This window comes from Nothobranchius furzeri, chromosome 3 (assembly GCF_043380555.1).
Source record: "Nothobranchius furzeri strain GRZ-AD chromosome 3, NfurGRZ-RIMD1, whole genome shotgun sequence".
NCBI classification, from domain to species: domain Eukaryota; kingdom Metazoa; phylum Chordata; class Actinopteri; order Cyprinodontiformes; family Nothobranchiidae; genus Nothobranchius; species Nothobranchius furzeri.
In genome coordinates this window covers 86,262,125-86,275,095 of record NC_091743.1, presented here as the reverse complement: position 1 = coordinate 86,275,095, position 12,971 = coordinate 86,262,125, and the positions used below count along the sequence as shown (strand labels likewise).

Below are 12,971 nucleotides of genomic sequence, written 5' to 3'. Positions count from 1 at the left end.
CTGAAATCTATTTATTAGAGGCTGGAAGCCTGAAGAACGAAGCAGACTTTCAAAAAAAATTTAACAAAATATAAAAAATTAAAAAGACAGAAATGTTTGTTGGAGGAGGTCAAGCAAACAACTCAATGTGCTAATTATTAACATTATTAATAATAAAAATTATATTAACAATATATTAGATTGATTTAGCTCTCTTCTAGACACTCAGAGCACTTTCTATTATAAACTCACTCACACATTTACATGCTGTCATGATAAGCTACCACAGCTGGGTGGTCTGATGGAAGTGAGGCTGCCATTCGCTCTGACCGCCAACATAGGCAAGTTTAGTGAACGGCTGTGTCCCCGCGAGAGCTGGGATCGATCCTACGATCCTTGGACCACTAGACAACCAGCTTTACCCCCTGAGCTACTGCTGCAACTAAAATTAATTAAGTCAAATGATGTTATTAATGATAAACATCATTAAAATTGCAAACAAGAGTGTTTGCTATGAAAGTAAAATGACTACAAAATGAAAACATAAAGAACGAGGGTGAGCACATAAATCAACCCTGTGATTAGAAAAAAAGAGAAAACCGCCTATGGCAAGTAAAAAGGAGAGAAATTCCACAGGATTTTCTAATAATTTTCAATACTTTTTTGTTATAATGGAAAATAACATTGAAGTGCAAAGAAAACCTAGAAAGACAGAAATGTTCTAACTGCTTCCAATGTCACATTTGGGGTTGTCATGGTAACAACCAGTGGCTTGTTAAGGTCACGGAGAACTAAGTTCGTGAGAGATTTCTGCTAGCAACTCAGACTGCTGGCCATACAGACGGAATTATTCCAGTGCTGAATCTTCGTCCCCAGTCCCCAGTCCACTCCTAGGCCATCAAACCTTTGTGGAAATATAACTATATTCCTTCCTATGAAAGAAATTTAGAATATTCGTATAAATGGTCAAAATCCTGATTTATAAAACCTTCGGTGGCCTCACGTTCCTCTGCAATCGGCTGTTGATGAATCCCACCTGTCCGTACCCAGGTGCCCATGTCCGTTCACAGTCACTTACATACAGAAACATCCTCAATTAACCATATTTGGTCACACCATCTTCAGCTCATGTGGGGATTTCCTGGGTTGCAGAGGTTGTAAATGCTGTCGGCACAGAGGAGTGGTCCCCGTCAGAAAAAAAAAAGTTGAATAAGATCAATCATAGCAGGTTGTCATTTACATTTTACATTTACGGAGTTGTTCTGTTTGGAGTTAGTTGTATTTGAAAATGACTGTCAGTTGTTACCGGAATTGTTCCAATTTTTTTTATTTCCAGTCCACCGACCAGAAGAAGAATCTGATCTCTGTGAATATCTGCTAAACTTTTACTCCGTGAGCTATGACGTGATGTAAAGTTTGCATACTGCAGCGAAAAATACGGCACGGAGGAAGCTCGTAAAACTGTGTCAGCACAGTGGACTTCATACGAGTTTTAAAATACAAACTCTGGGCGGTGCAAGGCGAGTTTTCATGGCTCACTGCATGAAACGACACAAAAACACACAGAGCATCAACTGTCAAATGCAGCTCCACTCACTCGTCTGTATGAGTGTGACCGTCAGAACACTGAGCAAATAACCCTCTCTGTGGTGGATGACACCGGGTTCTGGCCATAATAATAATAAATCTCACGCAAAGTTGTGACATTATTGTTGTTATTATTTATGACAAATTTAGTCTGTTGAGAGTTTTGATGTTTAAATCGGTTACATTGTTACTGACAGCTGCCACATTTAAGTTTCAGTTTGTCTTTTAAAGGGGAACTAGGCAGTTTTGGCTTGCTTTTAGCACGCCCTAATGTCTGTTTAGTAGAACTGAAAGCAAAACTTATGTCCTTGCTGTGCAGCAGAAATGTCTCCCCAGCCTTCATTAGTGTCTACAGGAGTGATTCATCACCAAATGAAACAAATCAGCTGTGTTCATGATCTGAGACGTGCAGACTCCAGTGCCAGGTATTTCAGAGCAATTTTTTTTCTAAGTCCAACAGACCTGGGGCCTCATTTATCAAGCTTGCTTACGCACAAAACGGGGTCGGAAAACTGCGTAGGCGACTTTCCACGCAAACTTTGGGATTTATGAAAGAAAACTTAGCGGAAAAATGTGCGCAACTTTAAGTTGACCTTCCATTTTTATCCAAAGTCATGGAGAAAATAGTGGCCATCCAAGTATGTGAGCATTTAAACACTAATGCTCTGTTTGAGGAATTTCAGTCTGGTTTTAGAGAGTATCACAGCACTGAAACTGCATTAGTGAGAGTTACAAATGATATTCTCATGGCCTCAGATAAGAATCTTGTGTCTGTTCTAGTCTTGTTAGATCTCAGTGCTGCCTTTGACACAGTAGATCACAATGTTCTTTTAGAAAGACTTGAACATGTTGTAGGGATCAAAGGAACAGCGCTAGGCTGGTTTAAATCTTACCTGTCTGACAGATTTCATTTTGTAAATGTACATGACAAATAATCTTCATACTCCAGGGTTACTTGTGGAGTACCACAGGGTTCAGTGCTTGGACCAATTCTTTTTACTATGTATATGCTCCCAATTGGTAAAATAATTAGACAGCATGGGATAAACTTCCACTGTTATGCTGACGATACTCAGTTATATTCATCCATTAACCCTGATGAACCTAATCGGTTGGGTAGATTACAGGCTTGTCTTGAGGACATAAAAAATTGGATGACTAAACTTTTTGCTTTTAAATCAAGACAAGACTGAAGTTCTCATATTTGGACCAGAAATCCAGAAAAGGAAATTGCTTAGCCAATCACCTGACCTGAATGGCATTACATTAATCTCCGAGAACAAAGTAAGGAACCTTGGTGTTATCTTTGACCAGGACATGTCATTCAAATCCCAGGTTAAACAGGTTTGTAGGATTTCCTTTTTCCACCTTCGGAATATTGCTAAGATTAGAAGCATCCTTTCCAGGAGTGATGCTGAAAAACTAGTTCATGCATTTATTACATCAAGACTGGATTACTGTAATTCATTACTCTCAGGAAGTCCACAGAATGTAGTTAAAAGTCTTCAGCTTGTCCAAAATGCTGCAGCTAGAGTTCTGATGAGAATTAAACAGAGAGATCATATCTCTCCTGTCTTAGCTTCCCTACATAGGCTACCTGTTAAATTCAGAATAGATTTTAAGATCCTTCTCCTCACATAAAAAGCTCTTAATAATCAAGCTCCATCATACATCAGTGATCTGATTGTTCCATACGTTCCTAACCGAGCACTTTGCTCTCAGACTGCAGGTTTACTGGTGGTTCCCAGAATATCTAAAATTAGGATGGGAGGCAGATCTTTTAGTTATCAGGCTCCTCTCCAGTGGAACCAGCTCCCAGCTTTAGTCCATGAGGCAGACACCTTGTCTACTTTTAAGTCTAGGCTTAGGGTTAAAATCTGATGTTAGCTTAGATCTGGACAAGTGGGGGAGTACAGGGAGGTGGAGTGTACGGTCGGTAAAGACGGCTCTCCCTTGCCCTGCCTCCAACATGCCTCCATCTAAATAGGATAGATTATTCTGAGTTATCTCTGTAGTTATGCTGCTATAGGCTTAGACTGCTGGAGGATACACTGACCACTTTTCACACTCTACTGCTTTCTTCTACAATCTGCTCTTTAACTGTATTATTTTCTGCAATTTCAGCTGTTAACTTTATTTTCTCTCTCAGTGTTTTTCTCCCCAGAAGAAGCTACAATGTTCTGCTGAGCTGTGGTGGCCTCATGGAGGGGGCCATCGACTAGCACACTGCTGCTAACCGCTTAAACGTTCTCCCTCTCCTGATAATAACTTTTTGCTTTCCTTGACGTTGGATGTGCTACTACTAGTTTATCCGTTTAATTATAGATCCACTAGGATAAATACAATAAAGTTTATCTCTCACCAAATAGAATGAATATTTACTAAGAAATCACAATATAACTATAGACACATTACTTGTGTGTGTGTGTGTGTGTGTGTGTGTGCTCTGTCTTCTCAATCCCCAGTGAGTCGTGGAGGATGGCTGCTTATACTGAGCCAGGATCGTCTGGAGGTTTCTTCCTGTTAAAAGGGAGTTTTCCTCTCCACTGTCGCTTTATGCTTGCTTAGTATGAGGATTGCTGTAAAGTCACTGACTAGTGTCAGTGACTTGATACAATTTGCTGGGTTCCTTATATAGGAAACATTATTTCTGATTGGCTTAATGAACTGACCTGAATTGGAATGTTTATTATGTGAAGTGCCTTGAGACGACTCTTGTCGTGATTTGGCGCTATATATATAAAATTGAATTGAATTGAATTGATACAGAGTTGATGAACTTTTCACGGACAAGTAAGTCTTTAAAATATAAATATATGAGAACACAACATGACATGAGAGTAATACTCGAAAAACAATGTGTTTTAGCTGTTTGTCGGCTACAGAAGCACATTTATGAACAGAAAAGTGAAGTCGCCATCTTAAAAAAATGGAAGGAGTGTGATATGCTTTTCAGCCACTAGATGGTGCCACCGGATATGAGAAATACTCCGGAAAGAAGCTTTAAGTAAAACCTATGGTTTGCTGCGACCTGCCTCTTGAAAGAATCAGAATCAGGAATCGATAGGAACCAGAATCGAAACGAGGAATTGGAATCATTCAAATTCAAACGATGCTCAACCCTATTCCAGAATAAGTCATGCGTTTTCATGTATTTTTGCATAGATGCTTTTCAAAGCTGACGGAGAAGCCAACAACAAAAAAACGTATGAGCAGCACGTTACTGCAGCAGCACGTCATAGCTGCTGATAGGAACCGCTGTGGTCAACAGAACCTTTTCCACCGGAGCCGTCAGCAGCGCGAGCCGGCCGCGTCTCAGGAGCAGCATGTCGCGGCCTTTACGCGCCGGTTCTATTTTCTACGCGCAACGCCTCTGAAACGGGTCAAGTTCGACATTTTTGGGGGAAGGAAAGACAGGAAATCAGACGCGGAAATGGAGAGAAGCTCCCGAGATTTTCAGAATAAAGAACGTACTGCCTTCCGGTTGCTTTACTTTAAAAAAAAGTTACTAACTGTGCGGCCCCGTGACAAGTTATCACCTAGCTAGCGGTCTCCTTTGTTTTTCAGGTCCGTATTGGTGATTATAAAACGGACAGAACATAAAACACAAACCATGTTGTAGTTTTCTCCTGCTTGTTGTTGTGTTTACTGACGAAGTCACTCGTGTGACTTCGTGCTCGGTCGGTGACAGCTGCTCCCCTGCTGCTTCGCGTCTCGTGGGAAGGGCCAAGCAGCAGCTAACGCGAGCAAGACGTGCTGCTGCAGTAACGTGCTGCTGACGGCTCCCGTGGAAAGCCGGGGTGAGGGAGAAAAAACATACTTATTTTTATTTAACAAAAATAATAAACCTTTTATTTAATAATTAATGACTAGATACATTTTTAAAAATGTGAGCTACATTAAAAGTACCGTATTTTCCAGACTATAAGCGGCTACTTTTTCCCCACGCTTTGAACCGTGCGGCTTATAATGAGGTGCGGCTTTACTGAAGATTTTCCTTCACCTGCCAGGGGGCGCTTTAGCAGAAAGTGAAACAGGTGGAAGTCAAAAGTGGAAATGGAAGAAAGTGCTCATTTTAATTTAGCACATGCAAGCAGCCGGCACAACGAAGAATTTTTTTTCAAATCCATACCCCCTCATCATGGTAACTACACGTATGAGTTCATATGATGCCGCATTTAAGTTGGAGGCCATCGATCTGGCAGTAAAGGAGGGAAACGGTGCTGCTGCACGTAAGCTTGGCATGAATGAATCCATGGTTCAGCGCTGGAGACGGCAGCGGGAAGAACTCATTCAAGCCAGCTTCACCCGGGGATGATGACAGTAACACGGACAGCGACACTGACTTCGCCACAGAAAAGGTATGTGACGAAGCTCTTCTGAGACTGTTCAACCCCGACACTGAAGAAGAGGACTTTAATGGGGGTCGGTTGTTTCATCGTCTCACTTTTGATTTGCCAGTGATAGTTCTTTAACTGTACGGAGATGAAGAGGAGGCGAAAATTTGATGAAGAGGAGGCGAAAATTTGATATTGTAGGACACCGAGCATCTCAGCGGCAGGTTTATAGTCCCCAGATCAACCAGCAGGAGGCAGTAGAGGTTCACACAGACCTTTATTAGGCTTTTTCTTCAACCCTTTGTAATGCTACAGACACGATCCTCTATCACGCTCCTACCACACAGAGTCACGGTGTCAGTTAACCATGCTAATTCAACCCGCTCCACAGAACACACATCACCTTCCCTGTGGCTTACATTAACATAACACTCACACAACACGCAAATCAACACATAGGAACTAGCAGAACGATAGGAAACACATATAACACAATACCCAGAATGCACCTGGCTTACAACCCCAGCCAGGTCATTACAATATCAAGTTCAAAGAGAACGTGCGCTGCAGAACACTGGGGAGCAGTAGCAGGGGTTGTATGAACTAGTCGACTTCACTATAGTGACTTTTTATGCCTGTCATCGACTAGTCGCTGTCACGTGATAATGACCGGCAAGATGCAGTCCTCGGAAAAGACAGCAGCCTGCTGTCAGCAGGTGACAAGCTCCTGGGCTCGGGGGGGCAACGCGCTGTGCCAGAGCGTCGGTACTGACACGCAATCGTTCATGTCGGTTCATTTCCTTTAATGTTTTCTGTCTTTTATTTGCGCCTGATGCGTTTCGCTGCTGTGGAACGGGGTGCATCACCTTGTCCTCCGACGCACTGATCACTGATGCGGCCGCCAAGCAGCAAGCACTCCGCTGTTTTTGCGGTCGGTAGATCTGCGTCCTGAGCACGGCCACAGTAACATTATCAAATCAGGTGTCGCCACCTCAAAAACTAATTTAACACGCGATCGTTCATGTCGGTTCATTTCCTTTAATGTTTTCTGTCTTCTATTTGCGCCTGATGCGTTTCGCTGCTGTGGAGCGGGGCGCATCACCTTGTCATCCGGTGACGCACCGATCACTGATGCGGCCGGCAAGCAGAGAGCACTCCGCTGTTTTTGCGGTCGGTAGATCTTTTAGAACTGCAGTTCAAAGGTAACTCATGAGGTGAATATATATGAACCCAGGTAGCAGTTTTTCTATAGGATTGAGAGGAGATGCAGGAAGATAATAAACAGACAGGACAGAAAAATAGTCAAATAAAAACAAGTTAGTTTTTGTACCTGGTGGTTGCAACAAACAGACACCATTGAAGGTAATCAGAAGTGAGGAACAGAAAATGAAATAATTATTTTAATGTTTAGAGCAGCAGGAACTCTGAGAGGCTGCAGGCGCATCAGTGAGTTTGCGGCCGCTGCGCAGGGGGAGGGGGGAAAGGGCTGAAGCAGAAACTACCGTTGTTAAAAGAAATGTGTTTAACTTTGAAAATGTGGGCGCAATTTTAATTGTCAAAAACTCCAGCGAACCATTAGTTCATTTTGCTCAAATAAAAATAGAGGCCTGCCTCTAATTCTGGTCCTCCTTCCAATAAAGGCCTGGAGCTTGATGAGCTTGAGTCAAATACAGGCCCGGGCCTGTGTTAGAGGATTTACGGTAGATAGGTAGATAGAGTGAAGAAGTTCAGGAGAGTTGGATGTTAAATTTTCCTCACGAAAAATAATTTGTATTAAACAAAGGTCAGTTCCCTCTGTAAAGTCAGAGGTACGGAAGAGGATTAGGGCCACTGAAAAGAAAAAAATAAAGAAAAGAAAGAGAATTCTGACTTTTTTCCCAGAATTCCCTGTCAGAATTCTGAGATTAAAAGTTAGAATTCTTTTTTATTTCTTTATTTATTTTATTTTGTTTTTTTGAGTTTTCGTATCCTGTATCTGAAAATAGTCTTCTAAACAAACAATTGTTTGACTAAATTTAAATTCATTGCTGTCCACTTTTTCTTTCTTGCCAGTGGCTCTAATCCTCTTCCGTACAGAGTAGAAATAAATAAATAAAATGTAGAGCACAAAAAGTCTCAATATTAATAACAGATATAGTGGTACCCCTCCTTTGGTGTAAAAACAGACTAGAACAATCATTTCCAGTCTGGCAGACAGAAGCTACAACACCTACTCAAACTCGCCCAACATCCAGTGACTCACTGACAGGAATTCAGTCTAATTCCAAAGAGAAAGCTCCGTGAAGTACCACCATCAAAGCCGAGCTCAGGCTCTAACAAGCTCAGCCTGCAGAAACGTCTTCAGAGAAATTAAACAAGAACCCAGAAGCTTTCACCAAAGAAGCATCAGACTGTAATTGAGGACATCTACTTCCCCAAGACTTCCTACGTTTTTCTGTGTTTCGTCTTTCAGCTGGAAGGGAAGGATTAAAAACCTGTGTGAGTAGGTGGACTGAATAAAGATGGTGGTGGTGGGGCGTTCGTTTGAGGAAAAGGCAGAAACTGGGAAGATTTCCGAGCCGTCTTCTGTCAGTGGGTCTGCTTCCTGGTACTGTGGGTGTAGAAACTGGCCATCTGTGTCCATTTTCCGTCTCATTATTAACAGAAGGACGTCTCTGTGACACAGTGGCTCCACAATCAAAACCTCCTGCTCCCACATCTCAGCACCAAACATGAAACTGAATTTTTTGGGGATTAAATTTTCAGCAGCCGACAGAGTGTGGAAGCATCACCAACATATCTGAGAGCTATTTGGAACCAAGATGAAGAGAAACTGTTCAGTTACATAAATCAGGATGAAATGCAGCAGAGGTGATTACATAGAAACGCATCACTGCAAAATGTAAATGAGCTTAAGTTGGAAAAATCACGCTAATAAATGAAAACATGCATATCTGGTAGGGATGTACGTAGTTAACCGGTTAATTGCCGTCAATGTTGTAACCGGGTAAACTAGTTTTTCCCGCTTAACTGCTTAAAGTCCTGCTGCGCTGGGTGTAATCGGTGTAATATATTCTGTGCCACCAGAGGGAGCAAGAGCGCCGCTATCCAATATGTTTACTGAGCGACCGCGGAAGAAGAAATGAGCTTGTCACATGACCAAACCAGCACATGCTCGAACACAAGCGGTGAACAACAAGGCAGCACTAGTACACTTTATTCTTAGTTATTTCATTCTTGGAACACAATAAGCCTCACATCAAAGCGCTGAGCCTGGCAGAACACGGCGCAGCAAACTGAACCGAGACCAGCAAAAGGTCAGTGTGTCGTGGCGCTACTTGTGTCTGACTCCTTAATTTGTCTAGCAAAATGAAGAAATGTCTTGTGTAATTATTTAGTTCAATGTAAGAAATGTGGTTTTTTAACCGTGGCGCCCAGAATGCATTTATTAGCACGCAATCGCAAGCAGCCTTGTGTATTTAATGCCAGACGGTGTGCTGCACAACAAGTTCTGAGTGTGACGGACATTCCAGCTGTCATCCCACTCTCTCTTTACTTTTTGTTCATAAATGTAACGAGTGTGGGACTTTAGTAGTGCGTCATGAAGATATTTAAAAGTGTAGATGGAAAAAGCGCTATTATTTATGGAGTGTGAGCAAATGTTTATGTTTATGTATTTAGCAGAGGCTTTTGTCCAAAGCGACTTACAGGTAATAATCGGCGTGTTGCACTTGAGGCTAACAACAACACTAACAACAACTTGACATCAATCATGGAGAGGAGGGAACAAGGAGTGGACAGTAGAGAGTAGGGGTTGTATGAACTAGTCGACTAGTCGACCTCACTGCTCTGTAGTGACTTTTCATGCTTGTCATCGACTAGTCGCCGTCACGTGATAATGACTGGCAAGATACAGTCCTCGGAAAAGACAGCAGGTGACAAGCTCCTGCGCGTCGGGAGGCGACGCACTGTGCCAGAGCGTCGGTACTGACACCGACCGTAAAACGGACATTTAACCAAATTGTGACCTTTACCCTCTTGCAATTTAACCTTCCCCTCACCCCCATCCTAGAAGAAGAAGAAGAAGAAAATATCATTTCTATAGCGCCTCTGAAGATAAAAATCACGAGGCGCTTCACAAAAACAAAAACAAATGTAAAAATATAAAAAAGCATTTAGAAAATGTTTAAAAACATATTTAAAATTAGCAAAAATTGGGATTTCAAAGAAAAAATGTTAAGAAAGAGAGAGAGTGAACAGGAAAGAGGGAAATCAGTGGATCCTGAGGAAGGTGGAATAGGTGGGGAGAGCAGAATAAAGAGAGAGTGGTGAAGAAGGTCATACAAAAGCCAGCTTGAACAAGTGAGTCTTCAGCTGCTTTTTAAAGGAGACCACTGAGTCCACTGATCTCAGGCTCAGGGGGAGAGAGGTCCAGAGTCTGGGGGCCACAGCAGCAAATGATCTGTCACCTTTAGTCTTTAGCCTGGTGCTGCACAACCAGTAGGCTTTGATCACTGGACCTCAGGGACCTGCTGGGGGTGTAGGGACTAAGAAGATCACCAATGTAAGATGGTGCTTGTCCATGTAAGGCCCTATAGACCAGAACCAGGATCTTGAAATGAACCCTGAAGTTGACTGGCAGCCAGTGAAGCTGGAGGAGAAGCGGGGTGATGTGGGTGTGTTTGGAGGACTTGGTCAGAAGCCGAGCACAGGCGTTCTGAACCACCTGTAGACGGTTCAGGGAGGTTCTGCTCAGACACGTGAAAAGAGAGTTACAGTAGTCTAAGCGTGAGGAGATGAAGGAGTGGAGAACTGTCTCAAGTTCAGAGCGGGACAGAATGGGACCCAGCTCAGCAATGTTCCTGAGATGGAAGAAGGAAGAGCAAACAAGAGAACTGACATGAGAATCCAGGGTGAGAGCTGGGTCAAAGGTCACGCCAAGATTCCTGACGGAAGGTTTGGTGTGGGAAGCAAGCTGACCAAGAGAGTCCTAACCTTAACCGGCTTGCGCATGCAAAGCTCTGATTGTTGACGCGCTCCAGACATTATTCCGGGAAAAATGAACAGCTGGAACTGGTTCTAGATGCTCGATGCTCCATGCCCAACCCTATACATGTGACAGCTCCATCTAGTGGACAACTTTGTTTCTGCGCATTCCTGTAGTTATCGTCCATTTATCGTTATCGAGGTGAAATCCTCAATTTGTCGTGATATTGATTTTAGGCCGTATTGCCCAGCCATAGTTCCAACCAACACATCCGCCATCAGCTCCGCCTCTTTTTCCATTTGTGGATTATCTGGGCGTGACGAGATGTGTGACATGACCAAAATGGTGGTGGTAGGAACGTCCAATTTCCCAAGAAAACATATTAATCGAGCCAATGGACATTATTTGTCCGGTAGATATGTTGATGGTAAAGACATTTCTTATGGACAAATCAGTCTTTAAAATGTATACAGTATTTACAAAAAAACCTGTATAAAGTTTTAGCTCCGTTGGCTAGCTTGAGGGGCACACTCATGAACGAGAGGCGGTGCTTCCTGTCATAATCACGAAAGTAGGGGGAGGTGCAATACATTTTCTCCGCCTCCAGTGTGTCCTCAAAAAAATTCTGGATTTCTGCTTTAATGACCACACCTAGCTACGGCTACATCTGACTGTAGCTCACTCTTCAGTGACATTAGTTGCAGCCGCCATCTTGAATCTGCCTAATGGGCTTGACACACGGGAGGCGACATCGCCTCTCCTCCATTCATTTTCAATGAGACATGCGCGACAAAGCGATAATCGCGGGTCTCCCTCCTACTAAGCGAAACGCGAAAAACGTGCGTGTGAAATTTTGCGCTCGTGCACGTATCGTGCACAGGCGACCCAGCGACGCAATCCCAGAAAGTTGAAACATTTTCAACTTTTCATCGCTGTTGCTCGGACGAGGACCAATCAACGGAGGTTTCATTCACTGACCAATGAGCGGACAGGATGCTCCGTACATCTCCGAGCAAACATGGAGGAGAAGTTGATTATTATTCTGTTTTATAGTAAAATCAGAAGTAAGATTTCACATAACTCTAGCAGCACCTTGTGAAACATCATATCTACCACTCTTTTTTAACTCTGAACCACTTAAATAACCTTAATTCCCTCCAACCTGACACAGCCAAACAAAACAACGTAAGTTTCGATTTCGCCATGGAACGGAACGCGTAGACGGCTTTGCCGCTGGACGCTGCTGCGGGTCGCCTCCCGTGTGTCAGGTAATAAAAGCGACGGCGACAAATTTTGCTGATCGCGGTCGTTTGTCGCCTCCCGTGTGTCGAGCTCATTACTCGACTACGAGTCAATCAGTTGTAGGAGATATTTTGGCAAATATTTTAGAATGAATTACCAATGTCAAAAACATAAACCCAACAACTCATAATCATTCAACTTAGCCTCCATTTCCTTTACGGAGAATTTTCTTATCAATTTTTTCAGCTAAAGTAGGATTTTGAACAGAAAAGAGGGCATGTGAATATTCACAAAGCAAACATGTGCAGACATAATGCAAATAGGCGTGAAGAGAACATTTCTCTCCTACGCACAAACGCAGTCAAAGCCACATTTCCTCGTCTCTGCCAACGACCGCCGAACCCCCCTCCCCCCACCACCAATCCTCCAAATTCCCAAACGACCGCTAAATCCCACCTGCTTTCATCTACTGGCGCTGCCACAGAGCACTCAATAGACTTCGGCAACTACGTTACACACACAGTGAGAGGAGATGAGAGGGGAGGATGAGATGGAGTCAGGAAGACAGAGGAAAACAGATGGAGATGAAATACAGGCGGACAGAGGATGATGGAATTATGATGGAGAGGGATGATGGGGGAAAGAGAGCGAGAATGAGGAGAACTGGTAATTATCCACGGCAGATATCAGGAGATGATGGTTTTAATCATCTAGTTTCATAGATGAGAAGAAGAGAATAAAGAGGAGGAGAAAAATTACTGAAGGATGAAACAGCAACTCGGGTGGATTCTGGAGCTCATTCTGCTCACACTTGTGCTTCGTGTTGCAGCCTGCATCCTGTCACATATTTAGAATGCTTC

At 43.1% G+C, this 12,971-nt stretch overlaps 1 protein-coding gene across 1 annotated transcript in view; it reads right to left on the bottom strand.

Annotated features, from left to right (window-relative positions):
* The window catches only part of LOC107384695 (fibronectin type III domain-containing protein 5b), a 68,951-nt gene that overhangs the window by 29,918 nt on the left and 26,062 nt on the right, over nt 1-12,971 (bottom strand). The gene's annotated exons all lie outside the window — the stretch shown is intronic.